Here is a 15,334-nt window from a genome sequence, read left to right as displayed (position 1 = left end):
CACCATTTAGACCACTCGAATCTCCCATCTCTGAAAGAGAATCTTTGAACGCGAGTTACGGCATGGAAAACGATTTTATACACGGACTGGATGGGTCATACGAACCTGATCCTAATTTGACTGTGGCGGTCTGCAGTGCTGGTCATGATCTAAACACGACGTTTGTACTTGACGAAGCATTCGCAGATTGGGGTAATTTCGATAACATACCGCGGGATATGAGAGATACGCAGGCAGAAATGTGGCCAATTGGCCTACTAACGCGAGAGTATTCTTCAATGACGCACTGCAGCTAACGAAATGGATAACTATTAATTATAATATATAATAATATATAATTAAATAATAATTACAAAATTGTTTTCTTTGTCAATGTGATGTACACCTTACATCTAAATAAAATTTACCTGTTGTTACACAAACTGATTACTTATTGGCTCGGTAGTGCACTTTAAGTTGATAAGATATGTTCCATAAGTTTGTCACTGGTTATTGAGAGCTTATCATGACGTCATAGATTCTCGTAAAGACACGCCTGGTTAGTCGCTGTCAAAGGCGATGTTGGTGGGTACTCTAATAAGCTTGACGCTTGAACCATGGTGACGTCAAAATGGGATACAGTACAAGCGCCTCATATATCTATAAGTATCATCATAAGTTTATAAGATGTATTTCATAAGTATGACACTACCTATACTTCGCAACACTAGAGACTTACTGAGAGCTAGTTCGAGAACGACGGCAGAATTGAGTACACGCGTTATTTCAGTCCATTTTCCTATTTTTGACAGCGCCTCACCAGAGAATCTTAGACGTTTCACCTCTGGTCACATCATGACAAGCTCTTAGTAACCAGTGACAAACTTTCGGAACGTATTATCATGTGTCCCTTCTTTGTTTTCTTGGTTGAGAGGTAGGTATACTTTCGTTGGCCGTGACCGAGGTCTTTACAGCAGCGTCGGTGAAATTTTCATGGTTGACTGTTCTTCATTACCGAATAGTTCTATTCTCTTTGAAATGGAAATCGTTCTTCGCAGTCGTATGATTAGTACTTAGTTTTCACAGTGATGTCAAGTATTTAAACTTCGGGTCACGCACACACCCATACACGTTGCCTTTACATGTTGTCACGTGATTATAGGAGCACGTGATTTTAAAGTATTTCAAATCACGCATGATTCAAAATTGCTAGGCCTAATTACAATTTCAAAAGTTTCGAGCAAAGTGAAAGTCATCAAAATTTCTAGGCCTAATTACAGTTTCAAAAGTTTCGAGCAAAGTGAAAGTCATCAAAATTGCTAGGCCTAATTACAATTTCAAAAGTTTCGAGCAAAGTGAAAGTCATCAAAATTGCTAGGCCTAATTACAGTTTCAAAAGTTTCGAGCAAAGTGAAAGTCATCAAAATTCCTAGGCCTAATTACAATTTCAAAAGTTTCGAGCAAAGTGAAAGTCATCAAAATTGCTAGGCCTAATTACAGTTTCCAAAGCTTCGAGCAAAGTGAAAGTCATCAAAATTGCTAGGCCTAATTACAGTTTCAAAAGTTTCGAGCAAAGTGAAAGTCATCAAAATTGCTAGGCCTAATTACAGTTTCAAAAGTTTCGAGAAAAGTGAAAGTCATCAAAATTCCTAGGCCTAATTACAATTTCAAAAGTTTCGAGCAAAGTGAAAGTCATCAAAATTGCTAGGCCTAATTACAGTTTCCAAAGTTTCGAGCAAAGTGAAAGTCATCAAAATTGCTAGGCCTAATTACAGTTTCAAAAGTTTCGAGCAAAGTGAAAGTCATCAAAATTGCTAGGCCTAATTACAGTTTCAAAAGTTTCGAGCAAAGTGAAAGTCATCAACATTTTCCGGCGGGGGACGAGGAGGCGGGGGACGGCGAGGTGGTATGGGGGAAAAGCGCCCCGAAGATAAAATGTGTTCGCATTGCAGAAAGGCGGGGCATTTTGCTCGGAATTGCCGCGAAAAAAAATGTGAGATAAATACTTATTTAAACTTATCGCGGATTCCTAACGTTTCTCCGCGAGGACCCAAAAGAAAACGCTACAAGTTAATGGTAATGAAGTTTTATTTTTTAAAATAGTGGTGAAAAAAAAAAGAGAAAAAATCAGGAAAAGGTACAGGAGGGCCCGAGCGGCGAAGATGAGAAAGCAAATCCATTTTACCTTCATGTTAACTGATAACCACACCAGTATACAAAGTTTCATACTCCTTGTTAAAGCCCTATTAAAACCATGGAGATAGGAATTATGTTCCTATCTCTATGATTAAAACCAGTTTCCCCCTATTTAAGCCTAATTAAAAAAATTAAACAATGAAACATCTCGCCGCCTCAATCTCCTACGATGCCTCGCTGGTCAAACGGGGGGGGGGCAGATTGCTACTCCCTCCGTATGCTATACCAACAACTCATTCGCAGCAGCCTTCTCGATTACGGGGCCCCATTCCTCGCCCCCGCCGCCTAGACATCATAGAACGGGCCGCCATGCGGATCATCCTCGGGGTCCCGCCCTCCACCGCCATGCACTCCGAGGCCAACGTGATGCCCCTTCCGATCCGGCTGTTCGAGGAACAGTTCCGCGCCCTCTCACCGGACCACTTTGTCCTATTCACGGATGGCTCGCTAGACCCCGAGGCCGCCGCGTCCGGCGGCGCGGTCCTTCCCCCAGCTCCCCTACCTCCTGTCACGTTCACGGTTCACCCTGGTCACAGTATTTGCCGTATCGAGCTCTTTGCCATCAGCCAGGCTGTGGAGCTGGGCCTCCGTTCCAGCTCCCTCCCTCTCCTCATCTGTTCGGACTCCCAGTCCGCTCTCGCGCTCCTGGCCTCCTCACATGACCTGGACCCCCCGGTCCTCGACATCATCGGCCTCCTGACTCGCGCCTGGCGCACGGCCCGCTACCTCTGGACCCCCAGCCATGTGGGAATTCCGGGCAACGAAACCGCCGACCGACTCGCCCTTCAGACACCCTTTCGACGAGTCTAAGAGGCGAAGGCGCGGGGGTAAAACTCTGCCTTCCATCTCGCTTTTTAACGCCTGCGCTGTAGGTGTTTTGGATCTGAGAGTGCGCAAACGAGGCACTGGAGCAACCTGGTATCTCCTGATTCTAAGGGTTGCCTACCCCCCTTTTCCCGTCGAAAGGGTGTATTGATGGCGTATATCTACCAGACTGAAACAGTAGTTTGCACGTACTTATTTCCCGACCAACTATTTAGTTTTGATTAAATGAATTGACTAGACTTATTATCTTTAAATTTTATGTTATACAAAGGACATGGCTAGTCCAAAGACAATTAGAACGGAAGGCGAAATTTGATAGCGATCTTATCTAAGTTTATGGCTCCTGCCAGTCGTGGGCAAGATGGGTTGAAACGTCAAGTTAAAAAGGGTAAGAGAGAGAGAGGGAGCTATAGAAAGAGCTGTAGGTACCGCTAGCATTATTCCTCGTCCCTTCTTCACACTTTACCTTTTCGGCTAAGGAAAGTTGCTTATGGGATTCTCACGTTTTAGGCCTACTTTTGGTTTGATATTTCTAAAGGAAACAGACTTAATGATAGGGTTACAATTTTGGATGGTAAGTTCTACGCGTATTTTACAACATCAAATAATCAACATGCTGGTGATACCTTGCGAATTTATGTTGTGTTCATCTCGCATAAAATGTATATACAGGGTGTTCCCGAAAGGGTGGCAGGAACCTCTCACGCGACACTTAAAACAAATTTTAATTATAAATATAGTTTAAAATATGTTGACGATTTACTCTGAAAATCCACTACATTAGGCCAAATAGGCCAAAAATTAAGGGGGTAGCTTCTTTTTTCTCTTTTTCCTCTTCCCCTACCACCTTCCTGCGAGCCAGGATATTTTTCACTCTCCTCTTCTTCTTCCGCCATGTGGGCTCCCTGTGGTCAAAAATATTTCACCATTATCTCTTGATGTCTGCCCTTTTACGTTATGTATTACACATGGACCGTAATTATATCTTACATCCCATAATGAGACTCCTTTACTCATGGCATTCAAAACACCTTACGCCCGGTAAATTGGTAATATAAATCGTCGTTAAATTACAAGAAATCCCATACCTCCAAAAAATTCTTAAATTAAAAGACATCCCATACCTCCAAAAAATTCTTAAATTAAAAGACATCCCATACCTCCAAAAAATTCTTAAATTAAAAGACATCCCATACCTCCAAAAAAAATTTGCTTTACGAAACACAGCTTTGGTCCCATTGAACCGAATTCCCATTCGACAGAAGGGGGTTTTTTTGGGTCCCATTCGACCGAACGTAGCCAAAGGTGCGATTTTATTATAGTCCCATTTGACCGAAATTCTATTGAACTGGAAGAAGACATACTGTGTGGTTTTGCATTAAATATATTTTTAATTTCACAACTTATTATTGTTAAAATAAATGTTAGTTGAAAATGTATTACTGCACTTATTTTAACTACGTTTTAATTACGGCGAACCTCACCTACTCTAGCCTAACCTAACCTAACCTAACCCAACCCAATCTTGTTTGGAGGTAAAAAGATTATTTATATGAGTATTAAAGCCCGCCTCTTACCACGAACAATTTATTAGCAATAATAGAAATATTTTGGAAAAGATGTCAGATAATTAATTGGAGAACATTTTGGAAAAGGTGGCAGCTAATTAATAGGAGAATATTTTGGAAAAGTGGCAGCTAATTAATAGGAAAATCTTTTGGAAAAGGTGGCATCTAATTAATAGGAGAATATTTTAGAAAAGGTGGTAGCTAATTAAAAGGAGAATATTTTGGAAAATGTGGCAGCTAATTAGTAGGAGAATGTTTTGGAAAAGGTTGCAGCTAATTAATAGGAGAATATTTTGAAAAAGGTGGCAGCTAATTAATAGGAGAATGTTTTGGAAAAGGTGGTAGCTAATTAAAAGGAGAATATTTTGGAAAAGGTGGTAGCTAGTTAAAAGGAGAATATTTTGGAAAATGTGGTAGCTAATTAGTAGGAGAATGTTTTGGAAAAGGTTGCAGCTAATTAATAGGAGAATATTTTGAAAAAGTTGGCAGCTAATTAATAGGAAAATCTTTTGGAAAAGGTGGCATCTAATTAATAGGAGAATATTTTAGAAAAGGTGGTAGCTAATTAAAAGGAGAATATTTTGGAAAATGTGGCAGCTAATTAGTAGGAGAATGTTTTGGAAAAGGTTGCAGCTAATTAATAGGAGAATATTTTGAAAAAGGTGGCAGCTAATTAATAGGAGAATGTTTTGGAAAAGGTGGTAGCTAATTAAAAGGAGAATATTTTGGAAAAGGTGGTAGCTAGTTAAATGAGAATATTTTGGAAAATGTGGTAGCTAATTAGTAGGAGAATGTTTTGGAAAAGGTTGCAGCTAATTAATAGGAGAATATTTTGAAAAAGTTGGCAGCTAATTAATAGGAAAATCTTTTGGAAAAGGTGGCATCTAATTAATAGGAGAATGTTTTGGAAAAGGTGATAGCTTTTTAAAGGGAGAATATTTTGGAAAAGGTGGTAGCTAATTAAAAGGAGCATATTTTGGAAAAGGTGTCAACGAATTATTGAAACCAAACCAAGCCAAACCAAACCTAAACTAACCTAAGCTAACCTAACCTAGCCTAAGCTAACCTAACCTAACCTAACCTAACCTAACCTATGCTAACCTAACCTATGCTAACCTAACCTAACCTAACCTAACCTATGCTAACCTAACCTATGCTAACCTATGCTAACCTAACCTATGCTAACCTAACCTAACCTAACCTAACCCAACCCAACCTACCCGAAACCAAAATATTGAAATTTTAATTTAAAATTTAAAGACATTGATGGATCTACCATTGAAACTGTACTTCATTTTAAGCACGATTTTTTTATTAATTCTATATATCTCTTGCCTTGAAAGGAAGGAACTTTTTCTTGGCAAAATTAAATAAGGAGAGCCAAAGTGCCTCTAAACTGAGCCTTTAATTAAAGAGCCTGTTTTCACGGATTTGAATTAAAACATCAAATTGATGTACAAAAATCCTGCCGAGTACAAATTTGGTACATTTTATCGGTGAAAATAAGAGTTACGTTAAAAATGAGTTCTGAAAATTTTGACCAGAAAGAATTCCTTGTGGATTTTTCATCGTCAGTTAACGAACTTTTAGAGTCGTTGAACAATGATTCTGTCGATTGAGACATCATTTCTTTACTTAAAGGGATAGAATCGATCTTTTGACTACTAATGAAAAGCTTTAATTTTTTTAAGTCAGATAGAACCTAAAATTACGTTTTCAAAAAAATATAGATATTGATAGTTTTAATAACTTACCTATTTTTAATTAATTTTTAAAAGAATTAGTTTCGGCGCCGCTCCGATCACTGCCCCCTCTACAGGCGTTTGCGTAAACACGAGCGAAAAAACTAAATTACTCCCGCGACTTTCCTCTCGCTCGGAGGTACAGTAGGTTTACTCCTAAAAGTAGTTTTCATACTATTCTGCATTTTCGCCAAATTAATATAACTCATTTCGGTACGGGGATGCTTTGAAAGTTATAAAGGAAGGTAAATAGTTTCACTGTAATTTTGGTGTTCATAGTAATAGTTTTACTATGTTTATTTACAATTAAAAATATGTTAAAGCTTAGATTAGGGCCATTAGGCTAAAATATGGCCATACCATTATTATACATGGAAGCTAAGCCTTTGCCAAAATAGCGCAAAAATGTGTGCTTCCCCAGTGATAGTGAAAGTGAAAAGACTTATCTTTTCACTTTCACTATCACTGGGGAAGCGGCGCATATTTGAGAAGACCTTTGTAAACATAATTCTGATTTTTCATGTTTATTATCCTTTGTTCTCTTTACTCTCGGTTACGTTGTAGAGTAAGGATGATAGAGATTTGTCAAAATTGTTACAGGTAATGTCCAAAACACCACATTTTTGCGCTATTTTGGCAAAGGCTTAGCTTCCATGTATAATAATGGTATGGCCATATTTTAGCCTAATGGCCCTAATCTAAGCTTTAACATATTTTTAATTGTAAATAAACATAGTAAAACTATTACTATGAACACCAAAATTACAGTGAAACTATTTACCTTCCTTTATAACTTTCAAAGCATCCCCGTACCGAAATGAGTTATATTAATTTGGCGAAAATGCAGAATAGTATGAAAACTACTTTTAGGAGTAAACCTACTGTACCTCCGAGCGAGAGGAAAGTCGCGGGAGTAATTTAGTTTTTTCGCTCGTGTTTACGCAAACGCCTGTAGAGGGGGCAGTGATCGGAGCGGTACCGAAACTAATTCTTTTAAAAATTAATTAAAAATAGGTAAGTTATTAAAACTATCAATATCTATATTTTTTTGAAAACGTAATTTTAGGTTCTATCTGACTTAAAAAAATTAAAGCTTTTCATTAGTAGTCAAAAGATCGATTCTATCCCTTTAAGTAAAGAAATGATGTCTCAATCGACAGAATCATTGTTCAACGACTCTAAAAGTTCGTTAACTGACGATGAAAAATCCACAAGGAATTCTTTCTGGTCAAAATTTTCAGAACTCATTTTTAACGTAACTCTTATTTTCACCGATAAAATGTACCAAATTTGTACTCGGCAGGATTTTTGTACATCAATTTGATGTTTTTATTCAAATCCGTGAAAACAGGCTCTTTAATTAAAGGCTCAGTTTAGAGGCACTTTGGCTCTCCTTATTTAATTTTGCCAAAAAAAAGTTACAATATTTGTACTTGGCTCAATTTTTCTACGAATCTTTCTGATTCGATGAGAAAATCAACCGAAAATACTGTTGAAAACAGCTAACGGTTTTATCGCTTGTAATTAAAGCGTTTTGGACCTCCTATTAAGAATCGTTAAAATGGCTTTTCCAAAGCTGTAAGACAACCCATACGAAAGGAACAGATTCTGACCGGAATTTGCAGAGAAAATTAATGGAGTGGAAGCTTTCGCTTTTAAAATTGCATATGACGCTGGATCTCAAGCAAGCGGGCGAGTCAACTCTCAACTTAACTCAGTTAACATGAAAGACCTATCGGAACTAGTCTGAAATTTCTTGTCGTGTGGTTTTTAGACCGTCTTTCAACCTAAGTTTTTATTCCCCACTTGAATTCTCTCTGGTGGGAGAGCTTCGGAAAATATCATCCATAGTAAAATTCGTGGACAATTTGCCCTATCTAGGTTTTCATCCGATAGAACGCTTTCACTTCTTATTTCTGTAAACCCCTTTCAAGTATTCCCCCCTAATAAACACAAGTGACACAATGGTGAGAACAGAAATTAAATTTATTTCATTAAATACTTTAATGACCATTAGAGTCGGGATTACTATAGTGTTTGGAAACGTTTGATAATTATTCTAGAAAATTAGTAATTCGTTTAAATCAAGATTAGTTATTTAAGTTTTATTAAAATTAAATTTCTTAGAACAGGCCAAAAAATCGCCCCTCGCCATGTAAAATACAGATTTTTTTCGAATCACCCGCTGGAAAGATCCCATTTTATTATTGGTTGAAAAAATATCTCACACTCGGCGGGGGTCTAAGGGTTAGTTTAATAATTGTAACAACCTTAAAACAATGAAAGTCAAAATTTTAGAAATCTCAAACTTTTATCGCTTTAATATTTATTATAGGAAAGTCTCCGAATAACAAATCAATTCCTATACTAATTTTCATTAAAACTAATCATTACATTTATCCTAACAATTGTGCTACGATAAACGCTCGACCACAAATCATGATTAAAAAGCCATTTTTAACCTCTTGAATGCTTTTCTAAAACATTTTCTCCGTTAGTCACCCCCAAAAGGGTTTTTCCCATTTTAATTCGCTAATTAAGATCAAATGAATTTTAAAACGATATTTAAAAATTTTTTAATCCTCAGGCAAAATAAAAAAACCGCCATTTTCAACTTTAATCGCTTTAATTTTAATCAATAAAGCGTTGAACGAACCTAGATCTCCTTTAATAATACGGCATAAAAATTGGTTGTTAAAATCGTTGCCTGGCAACGTTCAAATACGGAGAAAAAAATCAATGCCGTTTTCCATGGAATAGCTTTGCTCGGTAGAGAGTGAAAGTTTCCTTGTGAGTGACTTAAAATACAGCTACGTCGTATTAAATAGTGCTCCTTGGTGGCAGATCCATAGCACCCATTGCAAAACAGCATGAGTTTCATTTTAGGTCCGCTTGAGGGCACCCTTGAGCGTGAGAACGTCCGTTGTATCGGGTTGTATCTAAATAGGGGTTCGCGATTCGCTCTCCGTAGATAGTCTGTACTCCGTCACTCTAGAGTATTGGTTAGTTGTTGAGGACGCGGTTATATTTTCTTAGTCAAATTTATTTTATCGGAAACATGAATGCCCTCAAAATTGATAATCTTGTTGCTGTTCTGCTTACTCCTGAGGGGCTCACTATCGAAAGAGCATTTTTTAAAGCCGAGGAAATCGGCATTAATAGCCTAAATTTTATAAACATTGCGGTAAGTAATTACGAAGAACGTATTATGAACGTAGTCCAACAAACTTAGAATTTTACTTTCTTAACGTAGACGGTGGAAAACATGGAGGAAAAAGAAAAACACATGAAAGAGATACAAAAACTAATTACGCAGTTGCGATCTTTAAGACGAAGCAACGCTATCCAGCACGTTAGGCCACGGCTAGTGGCCAGGACGGTGTCTGCTTTGAAGTCCGTTGAGGACTGGAATGACCAGGAAAACCTATTCGGACCTCAATTTCAAGATGCCTTAAATAATTTAGAAGAGGCCACCAAGAAATTTGTATATATAAATTGTCTGAACAAAGTAATTTTATGGGCCTGTGTTTCGGAATCGTTCCTTTCAACCGAATTCCCGGTGGACCGAAATCCCAATCGTCCGAATATGCCCCTAAAAAATACATGAATATAACTTGAAACACTGTAGCCGTCAGCGATTCGGTGGTGTAGTGGATACGATGTTGGACTGCGAAGCGATAGGTTGTTGGTTCGAATCTCCGAAAGGTATGTTAATAATATTAAAAGTAAATGTTTCGTGATACTAATTAAAACGCTCACTTTCATTCCTTTCAAGGCAAGAGATATATAGAATTAATAAAAAAATCGTGCTTAAAATGAAGTACAGTTTCAATGGTAGATCCATCAATGTCTTTAAATTTTAAATTAAAATTTCAATATTTTGGTTTCGGGTGGGTTGGGTTGGGTTAGGTTAGGTTAGGTTAGCATAGGTTAGGTTAGCATAGGTTAGGTTAGCATAGGTTAGCATAGGTTAGGTTAGCATAGGTTAGGTTAGCATAGGTTAGGTTAGCATAGGTTAGGTTAGCATAGGTTAGGTTAGGTTAGGTTAGGTTAGCATAGGTTAGGTTAGCATAGGTTAGGTTAGGTTAGGTTAGGTTAGGTTAGCTTAGGCTAGGTTAGGTTAGTTTAGGTTTGGTTTGGCTTGGTTTGGTTTCAATAATTCGTTGACACCTTTTCCAAAATATGCTCCTTTTAATTAGCTACCACCTTTTCCAAAATATTCTCCCTTTAAAAAGCTATCACCTTTTCCAAAACATTCTCCTATTAATTAGATGCCACCTTTTCCAAAAGATTTTCCTATTAATTAGCTGCCAACTTTTTCAAAATATTCTCCTATTAATTAGCTGCAACCTTTTCCAAAACATTCTCCTACTAATTAGCTACCACATTTTCCAAAATATTCTCATTTAACTAGCTACCACCTTTTCCAAAATATTCTCCTTTTAATTAGCTACCACCTTTTCCAAAACATTCTCCTATTAATTAGCTGCCACCTTTTTCAAAATATTCTCCTATTAATTAGCTGCAACCTTTTCCAAAACATTCTCCTACTAATTAGCTGCCACATTTTCCAAAATATTCTCCTTTTAATTAGCTACCACCTTTTCTAAAATATTCTCCTATTAATTAGATGCCACCTTTTCCAAAAGATTTTCCTATTAATTAGCTGCCAACTTTTTCAAAATATTCTCCTATTAATTAGCTGCAACCTTTTCCAAAACATTCTCCTACTAATTAGCTACCACATTTTCCAAAATATTCTCCTTTTAACTAGCTACCACCTTTTCCAAAATATTCTCCTTTTAATTAGCTACCACCTTTTCCAAAACATTCTCCTATTAATTAGCTGCCACCTTTTTCAAAATATTCTCCTATTAATTAGCTGCAACCTTTTCCAAAACATTCTCCTACTAATTAGCTGCCACATTCTCCAAAATATTCTCCTTTTAATTAGCTACCACCTTTTCTAAAATATTCTCCTATTAATTAGATGCCATAAATAAATAAATTCGCAAGGTATCACCAGCATGTTGATTATTTGATGTTGTAAAATACGCGTAGAACTTACCATCCAAAATTGTAACCCTATCATTAAGTCTGTTTCCTTTAGAAATATCAAACCAAAAGTAGGCCTAAAACGTGAGAATCCCATAAGCAACTTTCCTTAGCCGAAAAGGTAAAGTGTGAAGAAGGGACGAGGAATAATGCTAGCGGTACCTACAGCTCTTTCTATAGCTCTCTCTCTCTCTTACCCTTTTTAACTTGACGTTTCAACCCATCTTGCCCACGACTGGCAGGAGCCATAAACTTAGATAAGATCGCTATCAAATTTCGCCTTCCGTTCTAATTGTCTTGGGACTAGCCATGTCCTTTGTATAACATAAAATTTAAAGATAATAAGTCTAGTCAATTCATTTAATCAAAACTAAATAGTTGGTCGGGAAATAAGTACGTGCAAACTACTGTTTCAGTCTGGTAGATATACGCCATCAATACACCCTTTCGACGGGAAAAGGGGGGTAGGCAACCCTTAGAATCAGGAGATACAAGGTTGCTCCAGTGCCTCGTTTGCGCACTCTCAGATCCAAAACACCTACAGCGCAGGCGTTAAAAAGCGAGATGGAAGGCAGAGTTTTACCCCCGCGCCTTCGCCTCTTAGACTCGTCGAAAGGGTGTCTGAAGGGCGAGTCGGTCGGCGGTTTCGTTGCCCGGAATTCCCACATGGCTGGGGGTCCAGAGGTAGCGGGCCGTGCGCCAGGCGCGAGTCAGGAGGCCGATGATGTCGAGGACCGGGGGGTCCAGGTCATGTGAGGAGGCCAGGAGCGCGAGAGCGGACTGGGAGTCCGAACAGATGAGGAGAGGGAGGGAGCTGGAACGGAGGCCCAGCTCCACAGCCTGGCTGATGGCAAAGAGCTCGATACGGCAAATACTGTGACCAGGGTGAACCGTGAACGTGACAGGAGGTAGGGGAGCTGGGGGAAGGACCGCGCCGCCGGACGCGGCGGCCTCGGGGTCTAGCGAGCCATCCGTGAATAGGACAAAGTGGTCCGGGGAGAGGGCGCGGAACTGTTCCTCGAATCGGAGCGCGAGTTCAGCCGAAGGATAGGCCGCACGCGGGCGAGGGAGCCAGCTAGTGTGGACAGTGTAGGGGCGAGACAAGTGGGCGAGGCACGTGGGCGGATCCGGGTGGCGGCGAAGTTCGTCCAGTAACCACGAGAGGTTGTGAGCGGAAAACAGGAGGCCGGCGGCACGAAGGACGGGCGTACGTGGGTCGGGAGCCGAGGCCCCCTCGGAGAAGGCGTGGCGGAACGCCGAAGCGGGCGGAGCCGAGGAGCACCGTGCAAGAAATTGGCCGGCCAGCAGCGAACGCCGGATCGGAAGGGGCATCACGTTGGCCTCGGAGTGCATGGCGGTGGAGGGCGGGACCCCGAGGATGATCCGCATGGCGGCCCGTTCTATGATGTCTAGGCGGCGGGGGCGAGGAATGGGGCCCCGTAATCGGAAGGCTGCTGCGAATGAGTTGTTGGTATAGCATACGGAGGGAGTAGCAATCTGCCCCCCCCCGTTTGACCAGCGAGGCATCGTAGGAGATTGAGGCGGCGAGATGTTTCATTGTTTAATTTTTTTAATTAGGCTTAAATAGGGGGAAACTGGTTTTAATCATAGAGATAGGAACATAATTCCTAAATCCATGGTTTTAATAGGGCTTTAACAAGGAGTATGAAACTTTGTATACTGGTGTGGTTATCAGTTAACATGAAGGTAAAATGGGTTTGCTTTCTCATCTTCGCCGCTCGGGCCCTCCTGTACCTTTTCCTGATTTTTTTTTCTTTTTTTTTCACCACTATTTTAAAAAATAAAACTTCATTACCTTTAACTTGTAGCGTTTTCTTTTGGGTCCTCGCGGAGAAACGTTAGGAATCCGCGATAAGTTTAAATAAGTATTTATCTCACATTTTTTTTCGCGGCAATTTCGAGCAAAATGCCCCGCCTTTCTGCAATGCGAACACATTTTATCTTCGGGGCGCTTTTCCCCCATACCACCTCGCCGTCCCCCGCCGGAAAATGTTGATGACTTTCACTTTGCTCGAAACTTTTGAAACTGTAATTAGGCCTAGCAATTTTGATGACTTTCACTTTGCTCGAAACTTTTGAAACTGTAATTAGGCCTAGCAATTTTGATGACTTTCACTTTGCTCGAAACTTTGGAAACTGTAATTAGGCCTAGGAATTTTGATGACTTTCACTTTGCTCGAAACTTTTGAAATTGTAATTAGGCCTAGGAATTTTGATGACTTTCACTTTGCTCGAAACTTTTGAAACTGTAATTAGGCCTAGCAATTTTGATGACTTTCACTTTGCTCGAAACTTTGGAAACTGTAATTAGGCCTAGGAATTTTGATGACTTTCACTTTGCTCGAAACTTTTGAAATTGTAATTAGGCCTAGGAATTTTGATGACTTTCACTTTGCTCGAAACTTTTGAAACTGTAATTAGGCCTAGCAATTTTGATGACTTTCACTTTGCTCGAAACTTTTGAAATTGTAATTAGGCCTAGCAATTTTGATGACTTTCACTTTGCTCGAAACTTTTGAAACTGTAATTAGGCCTAGAAATTTTGATGACTTTCACTTTGCTCGAAACTTTTGAAATTGTAATTAGGCCTAGCAATTTTGAATCGTGCGTGATTTGAAATACTTTAAAATCACGTGCTCCTATAATCACGTGACAACATGTAAAGGCAACGTGTATGGGTGTGTGTGATATTTTCAAAAGGGATACTAAAAGATGAAATTTAGATTTTTTGTTAATCATATATCATACTGACGCAACGTTTAATTAAAGACACGTCATATCTCGTAAATTATACACATAAGTCACGTTAAGAGTTCCTTTTGTAATTCCAAAACATCGGATGAGAATCCGGACAGACATAGCTAACGATCTCGTAGACAGACGCTATCTCAGAAATAGGCCAAAAAATTAATGTAAATAATATAAAAATAATGAAGTTGAACCCTAGGCGTGACCCGAAGTTTAAATACTTGACATCACTGTGAAAACTAAGTACTAATCATACGACTGCGAAGAACGATTTCCATTTCAAAGAGAATAGAACTATTCGGTAATGAAGAACAGTCAACCATGAAAATTTCACCGACGCTGCTGTAAAGACCTCGGTCACGGCCAACGAAAGTATACCTACCTCTCAACCAAGAAAACAAAGAAGGGACACATGATAATACGTTCCGAAAGTTTGTCACTGGTTACTAAGAGCTTGTCATGATGTGACCAGAGGTGAAACGTCTAAGATTCTCTGGTGAGGCGCTGTCAAAAATAGGAAAATGGACTGAAATAACGCGTGTACTCAATTCTGCCGTCGTTCTCGAACTAGCTCTCAGTAAGTCTCTAGTGTTGCGAAGTATAGGTAGTGTCATACTTATGAAATACATCTTATAAACTTATGATGATACTTATAGATATATGAGGCGCTTGTACTGTATCCCATTTTGACGTCACCATGGTTCAAGCGTCAAGCTTATTAGAGTACCCACCAACATCGCCTTTGACAGCGACTAACCAGGCGTGTCTTTACGAGAATCTATGACGTCATGATAAGCTCTCAATAACCAGTGACAAACTTATGGAACATATCTTATCAACTTAAAGTGCACTACCGAGCCAATAAGTAATCAGTTTGTGTAACAACGGGTAAATTTTATTTAGATGTAAGGTGTACATCACATTGACAAAGAAAACAATTTTGTAATTATTATTTAATTATATATTATTATATATTATAATTAATAGTTATCCATTTCGTTAGCTGCAGTGCGTCATTGAAGAATACTCTCGCGTTAGTAGGCCAATTGGCCACATTTCTGCCTGCGTATCTCTCATATCCCGCGGTATGTTATCGAAATTACCCCAATCTGCGAATGCTTCGTCAAGTACAAACGTCGTGTTTAGATCATGACCAGCACTGCAGACCGCCACAGTCAAATTAGGATCAGGTTCGTATGA

This window comes from Phalangium opilio, unplaced genomic scaffold, assembly GCF_054372755.1.
Source record: "Phalangium opilio isolate 3A_F unplaced genomic scaffold, DU_Popi_V2 ptg000021l_1, whole genome shotgun sequence".
Taxonomy (NCBI): domain Eukaryota; kingdom Metazoa; phylum Arthropoda; class Arachnida; order Opiliones; family Phalangiidae; genus Phalangium; species Phalangium opilio.
This window is presented reverse-complemented; position numbering follows the sequence as displayed.